Here is a 13,323-nt window from a genome sequence, read left to right on the forward strand (position 1 = left end):
ACACATGAGCTTGCACACATATATACACATATGCACAACCACCACTACACCCAGTATTTACTATTTTCTTACCATTTTAATAATTAAAGACTGTGTTATGTTCTTTTCATACTAAGTTTTCATGGAAAATACTCAGCTGGTCCACAAGAAACTATTATTTTCCAGTTATCTGGTTAAAATGCAACTTTATGTATTAAGAATATTATCAGAAACTTGTGAGGAGCTCCCATGGATAAGAAGAAGTCTGTGACTAATTTCTCCTTCTTAAGCACTTTGAAACCCACTTCCCTTTCATCTTCCTGCTTTCTGTGTGGATCCTGGCCAATGTGTTCCTATGTATTAGTCTTGTAATCCGCAGAGTCCTTAAGATTTAGCTGGTTTCTTTCCATGCAAAATAGGAAGAACAATAGTTTTCTGAAATGCCTTAGAAGGTTCTAAATTTCTGTTTCCAATGTCAGTCTTTTACACTAAAATGTGATCCTTGGGGACAGGAATTATGTCATTTTCACCTTTATCCCTAGGTGCTCAATAAATGTTGGCTGGTTGAGGTAATGAAATATCCATGCCACATTAATTAAGGTTCTCCCTCAAGTATTTTAAAAGCATCTCCTTCTACCATCCTATATTCTGATTGTTCACTTGAGCTCTTGCTCTAGAACTACTTTTGCATTGTCCTTCATGCTTCTTCTTCCCAGTGGAGGTGTGCTGCATCAGAAACTCTTGACAAGAGTTTTGGACCTTGCTTTTGGTCACCATGTCTTACTTTTAGCTAAGATTGGTTCAGGTATGGACAAGATGCTAGATGAGGCTTGTACAGGATAAGAGGTTGCTAACAAGTATATATTGATAATTACATTTGATAAACATTGATAATGAATGACTATGTATTGCCTGTCACAATATGGTGGTTATCTGGAGGTGTGAATAAGAATTTGAATATTTAATCAAGAAGACTAAGATACTCTTGGGAAAACTGCAAAAAGATGTTTACTTCATGTAGACCCATTGAGGGTGGGAAAAGCAATGGTAATTGAATCAGTTTTATTAATGAAAAAGATAAAAAATTAGGCCCATGTACACTATTTCCATTACACCAAAACAAAGTAGGCAGGAAGAGTGACAGGTGTGCATTTTTAAAATTGTGTGGTTTGAACAAAATACCCTCTCCCTTTTGATTAGTTGAAAGGCTTTCTGGAAGTGGTTGAAATATGACATGGCATTTTAGTAAGATTTGAGAGAGTGCCTGATGATCTGGAAGTAAAACCAGGGCTGAGAAAGACAATCCAGGACCAGAGCAGATATGTGAGAAGGGTAAGACATGGCAGTGAGATCACAGATAAGAAAGGGGTGAGAAAAACTCAAGGAGCAAATATTTAAAGTAGGACTGTAAGCAGCCCGGGTTCAACATCTGGGTACCTAAGGGAGGAAAACAGACTCATGAATGCTGCCATCTTGAATTTACTTCTCAAAATTTTGAGTACATAGAGAGGATTTAACATTTTTATTGAAGTATAGTTGACTTACAATCTTATATTACTTTCAGGTGTACAACACTGCTGTCCGATATTTCTATAGCTTACACACCAAAGTTCTTATAATATTATTGACTGTATTCCCTGTGTTGTACATTACATCCTCTTGACTTATTTATCTTATAACTGGTAGTTTTAACCTGTTAATCCCCTTTACCTATTTTCTCCATTCCCCAACCCCTCTCCTCCATGGCAAACATTAGTTTGTTCTCTATATTGATGAGCCTGTTTCTGTTTTGTTATATTCATTCATTTATTTTACTTTTTAGGGTGCACATATAAGTGATAACATACAGTATTTGTCTTTCTCTGTCTGACTTATTTCACTAAGCATAGTGCCCTCCAAGGTCCATTCATGTGGCAAATGGTAAAATTTCACTCTTTTTTTTTTCCTTTGGCTGAGTAGTATTCCATTACACACACACACACACACAGGTGTGTGTGTGTGTGTGTGTATGTATATATGTGACATCTTCTTTATTCATCATGGAGGTTCCTCAAAAAACTAAAAATAAAACTACTATGTGATCCAGCAATTCCACTCCTGGGTGCATATCTGAGGAAAAATGGAAACACTGATTCAAAATGATGCATGCACCCCAATGTTCATAGCAGCATTATTTACAATAGCCAAGATATAGAAGCAACCCAAGTGCCCATCAACAGATGAATGGATAAAGAAGATGTAATATATAAGTGGTGTAGGGAAAACAGGACAGCTACATGTAAAAGAATGAAACTAGACCATTTTCTCACATCACATACAAAAATAAACTCAAAATGGATTAAAAACTTAAAAATAACACCTGAGCCCATAAAACTCCTTGAAGAAAAAAATGGGGATTTAATATTCTTAATTTAACTTCCTAGTAGAGACCAAAAGGAATAGAGTGTTAAAATGGACTTGTTATGTCCTTTTTGTGGGTGCACCTCTAACAGTGCAGAAGACGAGATGGAGGCTCCTAAAAGGTACTGTCGCTACAAGAACTTATTTCTGAGACTTTAAAAAACTATTGAGATCTCCTTGTCGCTTTCCAAATCTGAAGTGAGAAACTTTCCAAAAATGCAAGGCTAAAGGGACAGGGAGTATCTTTTAATCTACTAGACACCAAGGAAACAGTAGACACTTTTCTAATAGTGTATTGTCTTTGCAGAGAAGTTTAAATTATTTGGTTTCTCTAAAAATTGAGAATGCGGTTTGCAATTGGGTGATGCTAAGTGGGCCCTGATGTGGGGAGGAGAGAACATGCAGCCTGGCATATCACTGTGCCACCCACCCAGGAGATGAGTGGGGAAAGTAGAAACTCACCTGTCTTTCCTGCTTTGTGTTTTGACTTAGATTACAATCTCAGAATTCAGACAGCCCTTGGCAAATTGTTGTTTGAGCTTGCTGAAATTAGATATGTTCATACAGACCTAGAGTATACCTTGACATCTGAATAGTTAGTCTGGCTTTTTCTAGATTCCACAGGATTTGGAGTTCTTGTCTCTACCTTCAGATTTCCATCTGCAGTGTGGAATTATCAGTCCCCAAAGATATGGCTAAGATAATTTTGCCCCTTAAAATAAAGGCCAAATGTGTCCCTCTAGCCATTATGTAATATTCTTCTATTGGGGGTACTTGAGATAATATGTGTGAGCATGCTTTATAAACTGTAAAGTGCTATCTAAATAAAAGTTTTGTGGCTATTGCATGGTTAAACTAAGCTTTGCAATGAAAGAATTGGAATTGAACTGCAATTCTCAGTCTGGAGCCCACTGTCAATTAGGTTTATAGTTTCATCAATTTGCTATTTAATTGTTTTAAGTTATCCAAGTGCCAGGTAATGTTCTTGTATTCTTTCTTCTGTAAAGCAGTAGAACAAATACTTAAGGTTAATGTAAAAGTTGACATAGATGGAGGCAATATTTTTGTTTTTAGGACATTAAAAGACAGATATTTGGAGAAATACTTTTAAAACATTTTGGAATCTGGCTAAGTCTATCCATGGCTTTCACCAGCTGTCCCCCTAATTTGTCTCTCGCAGCTTCTTTCCATCTTCAAGAGCCCGTATCGATGTTCTCCTCATTGATGTCAGTTGGTGCAGTGCCTCCATGTGTGGTCAGGGTTGTTGGAAGTCTAGAGGGGTCCATGTCACTTTATTTTTAGACTCCTTGTGACTTAAAAACATAAGAAACACCATAATAAGGTTAACAAAATTATGGTATATTTTTAAAAATTATGTCTCTGTTTATTCATACTTAGATGTAGGTTATTTTTACAATCTTTATTTTTGTGTACAGATGTGCTTAACAATTACTGAATTTCTAGGCCAGGTTCAGGTATCTAAAGAGTCTTTATCAGTAGTTTATATTGTCTACACCCAAGGTATGCTGCAAACCCAGTCTGGAGCAAAATTAGAAATAACATCTTTCTAAAGACAGGTTTAGTCATCCTAATCCAGTAATTTGTTTCCTTTCCTGGGTAGCAGGGCTGAGTTATACCTTGTTAGGCCACCATTCACAAGGGATAGCCAAGAAAACAGGGTACAAGGCACCAAAAACAAGACCAACCAATCCACCAGGTGTTATGGTACAGGTTTCGCTATGCAAATCACAAAACCTTTGTAAGATACGTGTGTCATCAGAAATGGGATCACTGCCATTGGTAAACCAGCAGCTATATGAGACTGTGTCACAGGTAAGATACATTAAAAAAGACCATTTGCTATTAGGCCACAGAGAGCAGCATTAAGTCCAATATATGTTGATCCATTTTCAAGCAGATTCCTTTCTGCTTCCGGAAGTTGGTTAATTTTCCTGGTTATGATATCAAGTTCTCCTTGACAGTATCGTCGGGTTCATGATTTTCCATCTTGAGCCTTACTCTTTCCACCCAGCACTCTCTGCTTCCTCTAATCTTCTTCAGCCATGCGAGGGCTCACTCCAACCTTTGCCCAGCTCATCCAGGTGCAGCCCTCCTTCAGCATATTTTTAGGGTTCAGACTTAAGAAATGAATGCCCTTAACACAAAGGAATAGATATTTAAAAACTTAAGTTGATGCACAAGTTTGATACACTGCGCTGGGCATAAAGGTGATTAAGACATAATACTCTCCCTCAAGGAATTCTCAGTCCAGCAAACTCTGGAATAGTATATAATAAACAATTGCACATAATTGTCGATAAGGTCATACAACCAGAAAGTACTTAACATGTAGTCTTTTTTCACAGAGAATGTCAAAACTTCAAACAGAAGTTCTTTCCTGTGTGGAAGCCTAGACCAAGTGACTCTCCCAACTACTTCATAGGCCCTGAGCGCACTGGGCTGGCTGTTCACCTCCCCAGAGACCCATTCTCTGGTTCTTTGAGGTTGCTGGCATATATGCAGCCACACCCTTGTTCATTGTGATTTTCAAGGTGACAGTGTGAGTTGCCATTTCACAACCGGGAAAGCCCCATTGTCTCCTGGCCCAACAGTGATGCTGAAGCTTTTTTCAAATGGGTTCTCTCACTTTGAAAGCTCTTTTCATGTTTCAAAACACCAGAGAGAGCAAACTGATGCTAAATTACGTAATCTGTAGAGCAATCAATTGGACTAGGGAAAAAAAAAAAAAGTTGGTCTGGTTATTTTGTTCCAGTCTGCACAGAGAACACTCAATATCTTAATGGAGCTAAAACACATTACTGTCTAGGAGAGAGAGAGAGAGAGAGAGACTATAGTAACAAGTAGTCAATTTTCCCTCCTGAAAAACTTCATTTGGAGAAGATATACATTCTACACAAATCCTAGTTCCTGCTTGTACACTGTAATGCTTCAGGATACTTGGGATTCTTTGACCTCATGAGATACCTCCCCAATCCATGCCCTATATATTTCCTGTCTCACCAACTCAGAGCAATTGGAAGAGAATGAGAGATTCAGTTCTGAAAAACAAGCCTCATCATAATGGAAAATCCAATTAACTTTAGATATAGGAGCCGCATACCAGCTGCAGTGCTGTAATTTTGCCTTCTATGAAAATGGCTTAGCTGTTCATTAGGTAGCATGTCAAAAATTAAACGTCAATTATTTTCCTTGTCTCAAGATCTAGCATTATCTGGGGAATTAGAAGACCGACCACTGGTATACATTTCAACTAGATGTAATTCCTGAAATCTTTGTTTTTTACTGTTTTATCTTGCATGTTCTGGGATGAGGGAAAATAAGTTTCTCTGGGGAACCCAGACTGAACTCCTGTTCAATGCTTTGTAGATTGTGAAATGATGATGCTGATAATGTTGATGTCGTTTTTAGCTTTCCTAAGTGAAAAGTGATATGAAATAGTGATATTATCATGCTTACTGTCTCAGCTGCTTTGTGAGAGAAGTAAGAAAGTGATTGTTATCCCTGCTTACAGGAAGATAAACTGGGAGGCTGCAGGACTGGCTGAAATGTTCATACGTGATGGTTGACAGAGCTGAACCAAAAGCCAGGTCTCGACACCAAGCCCAGTGTCCAGCCTCCAGACCATGCCTTCTCACGTTGGCAAAGCTGACACACCCTGGGTTTCTAATGCAAGCCTGATTTTTATTACTTTTTCCAGATGTGCTTAGTTGCATTGAAAAATACATCTATTCTTTTCCACAAAATGGCGAAGGATAGAAAGATGGTTAAGTCCTAATCCCTGTCCTCTAGAGGGTTTATTAAAACAGTGCCACAAATACAAAGCAGAGAAATCATAACCAGCATATTAGAAATATAAGAAAATTATATTAAAGTCTTTCTGAAAGTAGGTAAAATATAAATTATAGGTGTATAAACAGATACTTATAAGTGCAAGAGTGATACGGAAGTTTAAGGAGGTCTCTTTTGGTTGGGAGTAAAGAAAAATCAGGGAAAGCAAATGAGGAAAGAGGGGAGAATGATTGGGCTGCACTTCCCTTCCCTGTGGTTTCTTTTTGTGTAGCCAGCCTGCCCTTCCCCAGGCAGAGTTTCTCCAACTTAATGCTGCATGTAAGACTTACCGAGGGAAACTTTTTAAAAATGCAGATTCATGTGTTCACAAACATCTAGATGCCATGGGCTCACAGGGAGATCTTGAAATCTGCATTTTTAGCAAAGCTCCAGTGGCTGAGAGTCAAGCTTTGGACTTTGAATTGGGAAATAGTGCTTTGAGATCATGCCAGTCATCAGTTTTAAGGAAAGGAGAGTGCCAACTTGGAAGATATGGATGATATAGGAGTCCAAAAAGGGTGGTCTTTGCGATCTCCATCTGACATCATGGGAAAGTAGGACTGAAAGAGGAAAGGAAAAGACACCTCTCAGTAATTAATGAATACAGTCTTCTCCCAGCCCAGGTGTACTTGGGCACAGCCCTGTGAGCATGCATCAGAGAAATCTGACTCCTGACAATGTTTCCACTTTCCCTGTCCAGCTCCTACATCTCCTCTGACCCTCTTATTATGCTTCAACTGGGGCACGGCTGCTCTCATTTTCCATTTATGAATAATTTGGGGCTATATTTAGGCATCTCCAGTCATTAGGTACCCACATTTCTGTATACAGCCTATAAGGTTTTATTTTCTTTTTAGAATTCTAGAAATTCATGAGAAAGAAAGCTCTTAATATTAGGTCACTTAGTCAATTACCTCCCTTCCTGCCTAATGCGAGATTATTCCCACTAGTCCTGTATCTAGTGCTCTGTTGCCTATTTTTAAATGTACTAACTGATGGTGATTCTGCCACGCCCCTCAGGAGACCGTCATCCTGGCCCACCATTCTCAGTGTCAGGGGGCTTTCCCTGGTAATTAGCTCCAACTCGTTATTTCTTCCCCTTCCCTTTATCCTTGGTTATCAATTCCCTTGTAACAACATTATTTCTCTCACAGTAGTTCTATATTTTTAGATAGCTTCCACAGTTTCACAAGCCACTGTTAAAAAGAGTTGAGCTACTTAGTATCAGCCCATATCTTAATTAGTCACGCTGTTGGAGGATGAAGATGGACCTAATGCAAAGGGTCATTGGGTCCTGCTGTGTCCCGCCACCAGCTGCATTATCTTGTGCCTGCAACTCCGTGCTTGTCTGCATTGATTTTATCAGTCTGAGGTCATCCTCCTCTACAGAGCAGCGTCTCTTTAAGCATAATGTGTCTAGGTCACATGAAGGTGTATAAAAAAGGGCCACCTCATTATCTGAAAAATGGGAACGAGACTGCCTCCTTGGTTACATTTCTATGAATGTTAAATGATACCAGGTACACAAATAATTTAGCAAAAAATTCTAACATGCAGTAAACATAATAAAATCCTGAGGCATATCTAAATGGTACTAACATGAATATACCTCATTCTGTTTTCAGCTTTGTTAATTGTTGGTTATATGACCTCATCAACACTTATGGGCAATGATTAATTATATAATCCTTCACAGCTGCTGGACCGAGTATTCCTTGAGGAGAGGAACTGTGTCTTATTCATCTTTATGTCCAGGGCATCAAACTTAAATGTATCAGCCTAAGTTGTTTTGCCTTCCTGAGACTCAGTGTTCACTTCTGTGAAATGAGCACATATGATCTACCTTTAGGTCAGACATATTTTATGTCCTAGCTTGTATCTTCCTAGCCCACATTTTTGCTCCAGCCACTGCTGCAGCTACCTCACGTGCAGAGGAAGAGACCAACGACACCTCACCTCACCTCACCTGCACCCTGAGGAATCCTGCCATCACCCAAGAGACATCTGCAAGAACCTGGGTCCAATCATCGAAGCAGTGGTTCTCACCGGGAAGATTTGGTGATCCAAACCGGGGAAGGGAGGTGCCATTGGCGTCTACTAGAAAGAGGTCAGGGACACTGTTAACAGCCTACGATGTCCCCAACAAGAAAGAATTGCCCAGCCCATATGCCAATAGCACTGCTGTTGAGAAACTCTGACAGAGAGACCCTACAAAAACCTCATCCGAGGAAGATGCCTCATAAGATACGCTCCTTCCTCTCGTGTTCAGACCCTGTCCCCCTCACTGCTCTAGACTGGACCCATCAGAAGGTTACTTCTCTGCTCTATAAGTGCATACATGAATACAGCAGATTTACACTAATAAAGTGTGTGTATAATAGCAGAACATTGGTTCCTATCCTGTGGTGTCAGAGCTGTAATGCTAGGAATGTTTAGGTCACAGCACCACCACAGGGGGATACATGCTCCTTGCTCCGGGAAGAAACAGCACAGCTAAAGAATTGCAATACAAAAACTAAGGGAACAAGTGTAGGAGTAGATCTTGAGGGTGCTCGTATATGAGGTTAGAGTGTAAGGCTGGAGAGGGGAGAATTTATTGACATTGGAACACTCTCCCACGATAGAGGGTTCGATGTCTTAGCAAGGACAAAAACAATTGGTCCTAATACACTGCTAGGATCATTCTTTGAAGCTTGGACCTGACCAAAGTAAATCAGGTATAAAACTGCTTTGGCAGAGTATTGGGAAAAGGATCAAAAGGCTCAGAGAGAGAGGTGGGAATGTTGTAATGGATTTATGTTAGATCAAAGAAACCTCCACCTGTCTATGATCTCTGAGGAGGCCCAAAAGACGCTCTTCCACTCAGTCAATAAAGAATGCATGATGAAAAAAAAAATGTCATGAAGAGATTAGTGGTAGGATGGGAATAAAGCACAGACCTACTAGAGCATGGACTTGAGGATATGGGGAGGGGGAAGGGTAAGCTGTGACGAAGTGAGAGAGTGGCAGGGACATATACACACTACCAAATGTAAATTAGATAGCTAGTGGGAAGCTGCAGCATAGCACAGGGAGATCAGCTCTGTGCTTTGTGACCACCTAGAGGGGTGGGATAGGGAGGGTGGGAGAGAGGGTGACACAAGAGGAAAGAGATATGGGAACATATGTATATGTATAACTGATTCACTTTGTTGTAAACGAAAAACTAACACAGTATTGTAAAACAGTTATACTCCAATAAAGATGTAAAAAAATAAAATAAAATAAGATAAAAAATTAAAAAAAAATTTTTTTAAAAAGAATGCATGATGAAGGGAAGCATAACATGGTGGAGAAGCTTGACTGTGGCTGCTGATTGATGGTGAGAGATACTATATTGGAACTGGTTTCCCTGATATTACTGGAATTGATAGGGTTCTAAAACAGCAGAGACAATTTAGTCTCTACAGAAATAGGGTGGACATCGTTATTGAAATGGACAACAAGGCCAGAGTGACAATCAGAGTGCCTTAACCCATAGGGATCTGTGGGAATTGTTAATAGATCGTGGGAGCAAGATGGATGGGCAGCCAACTAGAGTTTTGTGTCATCTGTATAACCAGAAATTGAAATTCAGCAAGCAAAAAACTGGTGTCGGCCACCATGATGGAAAAATCACACACTCACCCATTTTCTAGATGTAAATCAATTCTCAGACCCTGAGCTCAGTCTCAGAACCAGAGCTCACTGACTAATGAAGAGGCTAGGTCCCCTCAAGGAAGAATCCTGAAATACCACTGTAATTATATGTAGTAAATATTCCCTGATTCCCAAAGGAATCTGAAATTAGTTACCAGAATAAGTATGTACTGGGGAAAGGAGAATACCCAGACCATTCAAGGGGCTGTTAGGCACGGGGTCTGAGTTGACTCTGATAGCAAGAAATCTAAAATGCCACTGGACCCTTCATTAGAGAAGGCTCATGTAAGCTGGACAATGAGTGGACTCGTGGCCAGCATCCATCCCAGAGTGGCCAATGGGTCCACAGACCATCTGTGCAGTTATTGCCCATTCCCATAGTGCAATCAAGATTTTGTTCTTTGGCCAAAGGAATAAGGGCAACAGTGTTTGGAAAGGGCAAGAGGAAGTCCCTAAATCTGCAGTATTATGTCACAGATGGAATTTCAGAAATTAGCACCACTATCAAAGATTTGAAGGATGGAAGGATACCCCCTTCAGTTTACCTACTTAGCCACTGCAAAAACTACAGAGATCATGGTGAATGACAATGGACCAAAATAAACATGAACAAGTCGTCGTCACAATCACAACTGCTATACCAGATGTAGTATTTTCCTAGAATAGATTATCACAGCTTCTGGCACTTTTGAGCAGACAAATGTATTCTTTCTCAATCCCCATAAACAATAAGGATCAAAAGCAGTTTGCTGTTATGTAGAAAATCCATAGTATTCATTGTCTGTCTTACCGCAGGACCAGGTTAAATTTGTTCTCTGTCACAATATAGTCCACAGAGACCTTGATCGTCTTGATATTGCACCGAACCAGCATGACTGCTGGTTGACAATGCTGATGGTGCCATGGTAATCGGAACTGGTGAGCAGAAGCTGGCAAGTATTTAGATTGTCCTGGTGAGACACATATATGCCAGAGGGTAGATGATAAAACCCTTGAAGTTTCAAGGACCCACCACATAGGTGATGTTTTTAAAGATCCAATGAACTGGAACATGTGGGAAAATCTTTAATATAAACAAATTGTTGACCTACACGTCCTATCACTAATAAAGAGGCACTGCACCTAGCAGGCTTATTTGAATACTGCTGTCAACACATAGCATACATAGTCATACACTGTGGACCATTTATTGGTGTCTTGGAAGGCTGCCATATACCAAGGTGTGGTATATGCTGCCCAGAACAGGAAAGGACCCGACAGCAGGTCCAGACTGCAGTCCAAGCTGCCCTGATGCTCCGGCAGTATGACCTAGAAGATGCATACAGCATTAGGATGCTGTCTATAGTCTCTGTCAAACCTCAATATGACTTTGCTGGAAAAAACAGTGAAACTATTATCTGCTTGTACACAGATGTGACACCTAGATAAATGGATTTGTTTGCCATATTTAAAAATAAAATGATCTGCTTTAGTTGAAGCCATTAGTGCTCATGAATAACTGAATTTATACTTAATTCTTCGCAAATATACTTAAATTACATATACATTGTATGATGTTAAGGAACCAGAGTTAGCCCAGATATCTCAGCACTGGTAGCAAAATCAAAGCTGTAACTGTAGTTAGGGGTTGAGAACTGGTACCAAATGGCTAAATCCAATTATGTTTTCTGCTATTTGATTGGGCCAGCACAGTGTTTAAATTAAACATCAAAACCCAAAGCCAGTGAATGCCTTTAGTATGAGCCTGAACTCTCTAGTCTGCCATGAGCACCTCCATTTCTGACGTCTTAAATCCACCCAACCTACTTTTATATGCATAGTCCTGAAGACTACTGAGTTTGAGGTGCCTTTTCTACACAGGGAGTATTCTTCCTGATATTTATCTCATACTTTGCAGTTTCTGCCTCATAGAAACACTAAGTAAATATTTGTTGAATGAATGACTGGCTGCATCAATGCGCATATGCATTTTGTGTAGAGGAGGGAAAAGCACCTTGGACAAAGGATCAGGTTCTGGTCCAGGTTGTTTTGTTTCACATACCCTACTTTGAGTCTCTGAGTCTTACATCTCTTTTAAAGTGAAGGGATCAGGCTAGATGAACAATAAGGCCATCCTGAGATCTCAATTCTGTTATCCTTGACTTTGTCTTTAAGTGTATGCATTCACGTATAATTGTATTGTTCCCCAATCTCAGGGAACACTATTCTGTATTATGTTAAATGTACAATAAATTTTTCTTTCAAAAACAAAAAGCCTCAATGTAAGAGTCCCAGCACAGACCCTGGGTTCTGGAGCAAGGTCAAACCTTCGAAGACATAGGACTTCTTGCCATTTTGAAAGCAGCTCCTAGCATGCTTCTGAGCCCTAGTAGAGACTAGGACATCAAGAGTGACTAAGCATCTGGAGCTGCCTATGGTGAGTGGGATTATGAGATCCACAAAGTCATAAGGTTATCCAGGAACAGAAGCAAACCACAGTATGACATAAATAGTACATTACATGCAGGACTGGATTGAGCAGGTCCAGAGAGCACAGGTAAATTGCATAAGCATGTGGCCTCGACTTCCTCATGACTTTCCTCTGTTGCACTGATGCCTTCCTTCAGCTACACCCACACTCTTGTGGAGGCTTCCCTATGACCAACTTACAGAGGAGGAAATATTTGAGCCTGGTTCACAGATGCGTTAGCACAATGCATTTATAATAGCAGAAAATGCACAATACAGCCCCACTCAAAGGTGGCCTTGAAGGTAAGTGGAAAAGGGAAGTTTTCCCAGCAGGTATAACTCTGAGCAGCACACTTGGTTATATACCTTGTATGCAGGGAGAAACTGCCTAAAACACAGATATACACAGACTTCTGGGCTGACAGAGGGCTTTGCTGATTGGTTATGATCCTGAAATGAGCACGATTAGAGGCTTAGAGACAAGGAAGTTTGAGAAACAGGTTTATGGATGAATCTTTGGCAGAGGGACCAAAGCATATATGGGTATTTGTGTCCTGTGTTAATGGCCACTGGGAACATTCTAGAGTGTTCAGAGAGGTTCCGGACAATCTGGTGAATAGGCTGACTTGTCCAGTGCATATCAATCAGCTTATGACCTCAGCCACCCCAGTAGTCCCATGAATGAGGCAGCCTTGGGGGCAAGGATGGGCTCCCTCCCACTAAGACAGATGTAACTACTGCCACTGCTGAATTCCTAAGATGTCAGCTGCAGGTCTGCAATATGGTGCCTCAATATAGAAACATCCCTCAAGGAAGCCAACTACATGGTGACAAGTGGGTGACATCCTAGAAGGGCAGTAATACATCCTTACACTTGCTTTGATTATGAGTTTGCTTTTCTTATCCAAGGCTCCTCAGCTAGCGTCACCTGAGAGCTTGAAGACTGTATGGTTTACAACATAGGATCCC

The 13,323-nt window shown here is 40.2% G+C and overlaps 1 pseudogene; it reads right to left on the minus strand.

The window, feature by feature from the left end:
* Positions 1-3,828: 3,828 nt before the first annotated feature.
* On the minus strand, positions 3,829-4,386 carry LOC131750834 (transmembrane protein 126A pseudogene; annotated as a pseudogene).
* Between the last annotated feature and the right edge of the window lie 8,937 nt (positions 4,387-13,323).

Source organism: Kogia breviceps, chromosome 2 (genome assembly GCF_026419965.1).
Source record: "Kogia breviceps isolate mKogBre1 chromosome 2, mKogBre1 haplotype 1, whole genome shotgun sequence".
NCBI classification, from domain to species: domain Eukaryota; kingdom Metazoa; phylum Chordata; class Mammalia; order Artiodactyla; family Physeteridae; genus Kogia; species Kogia breviceps.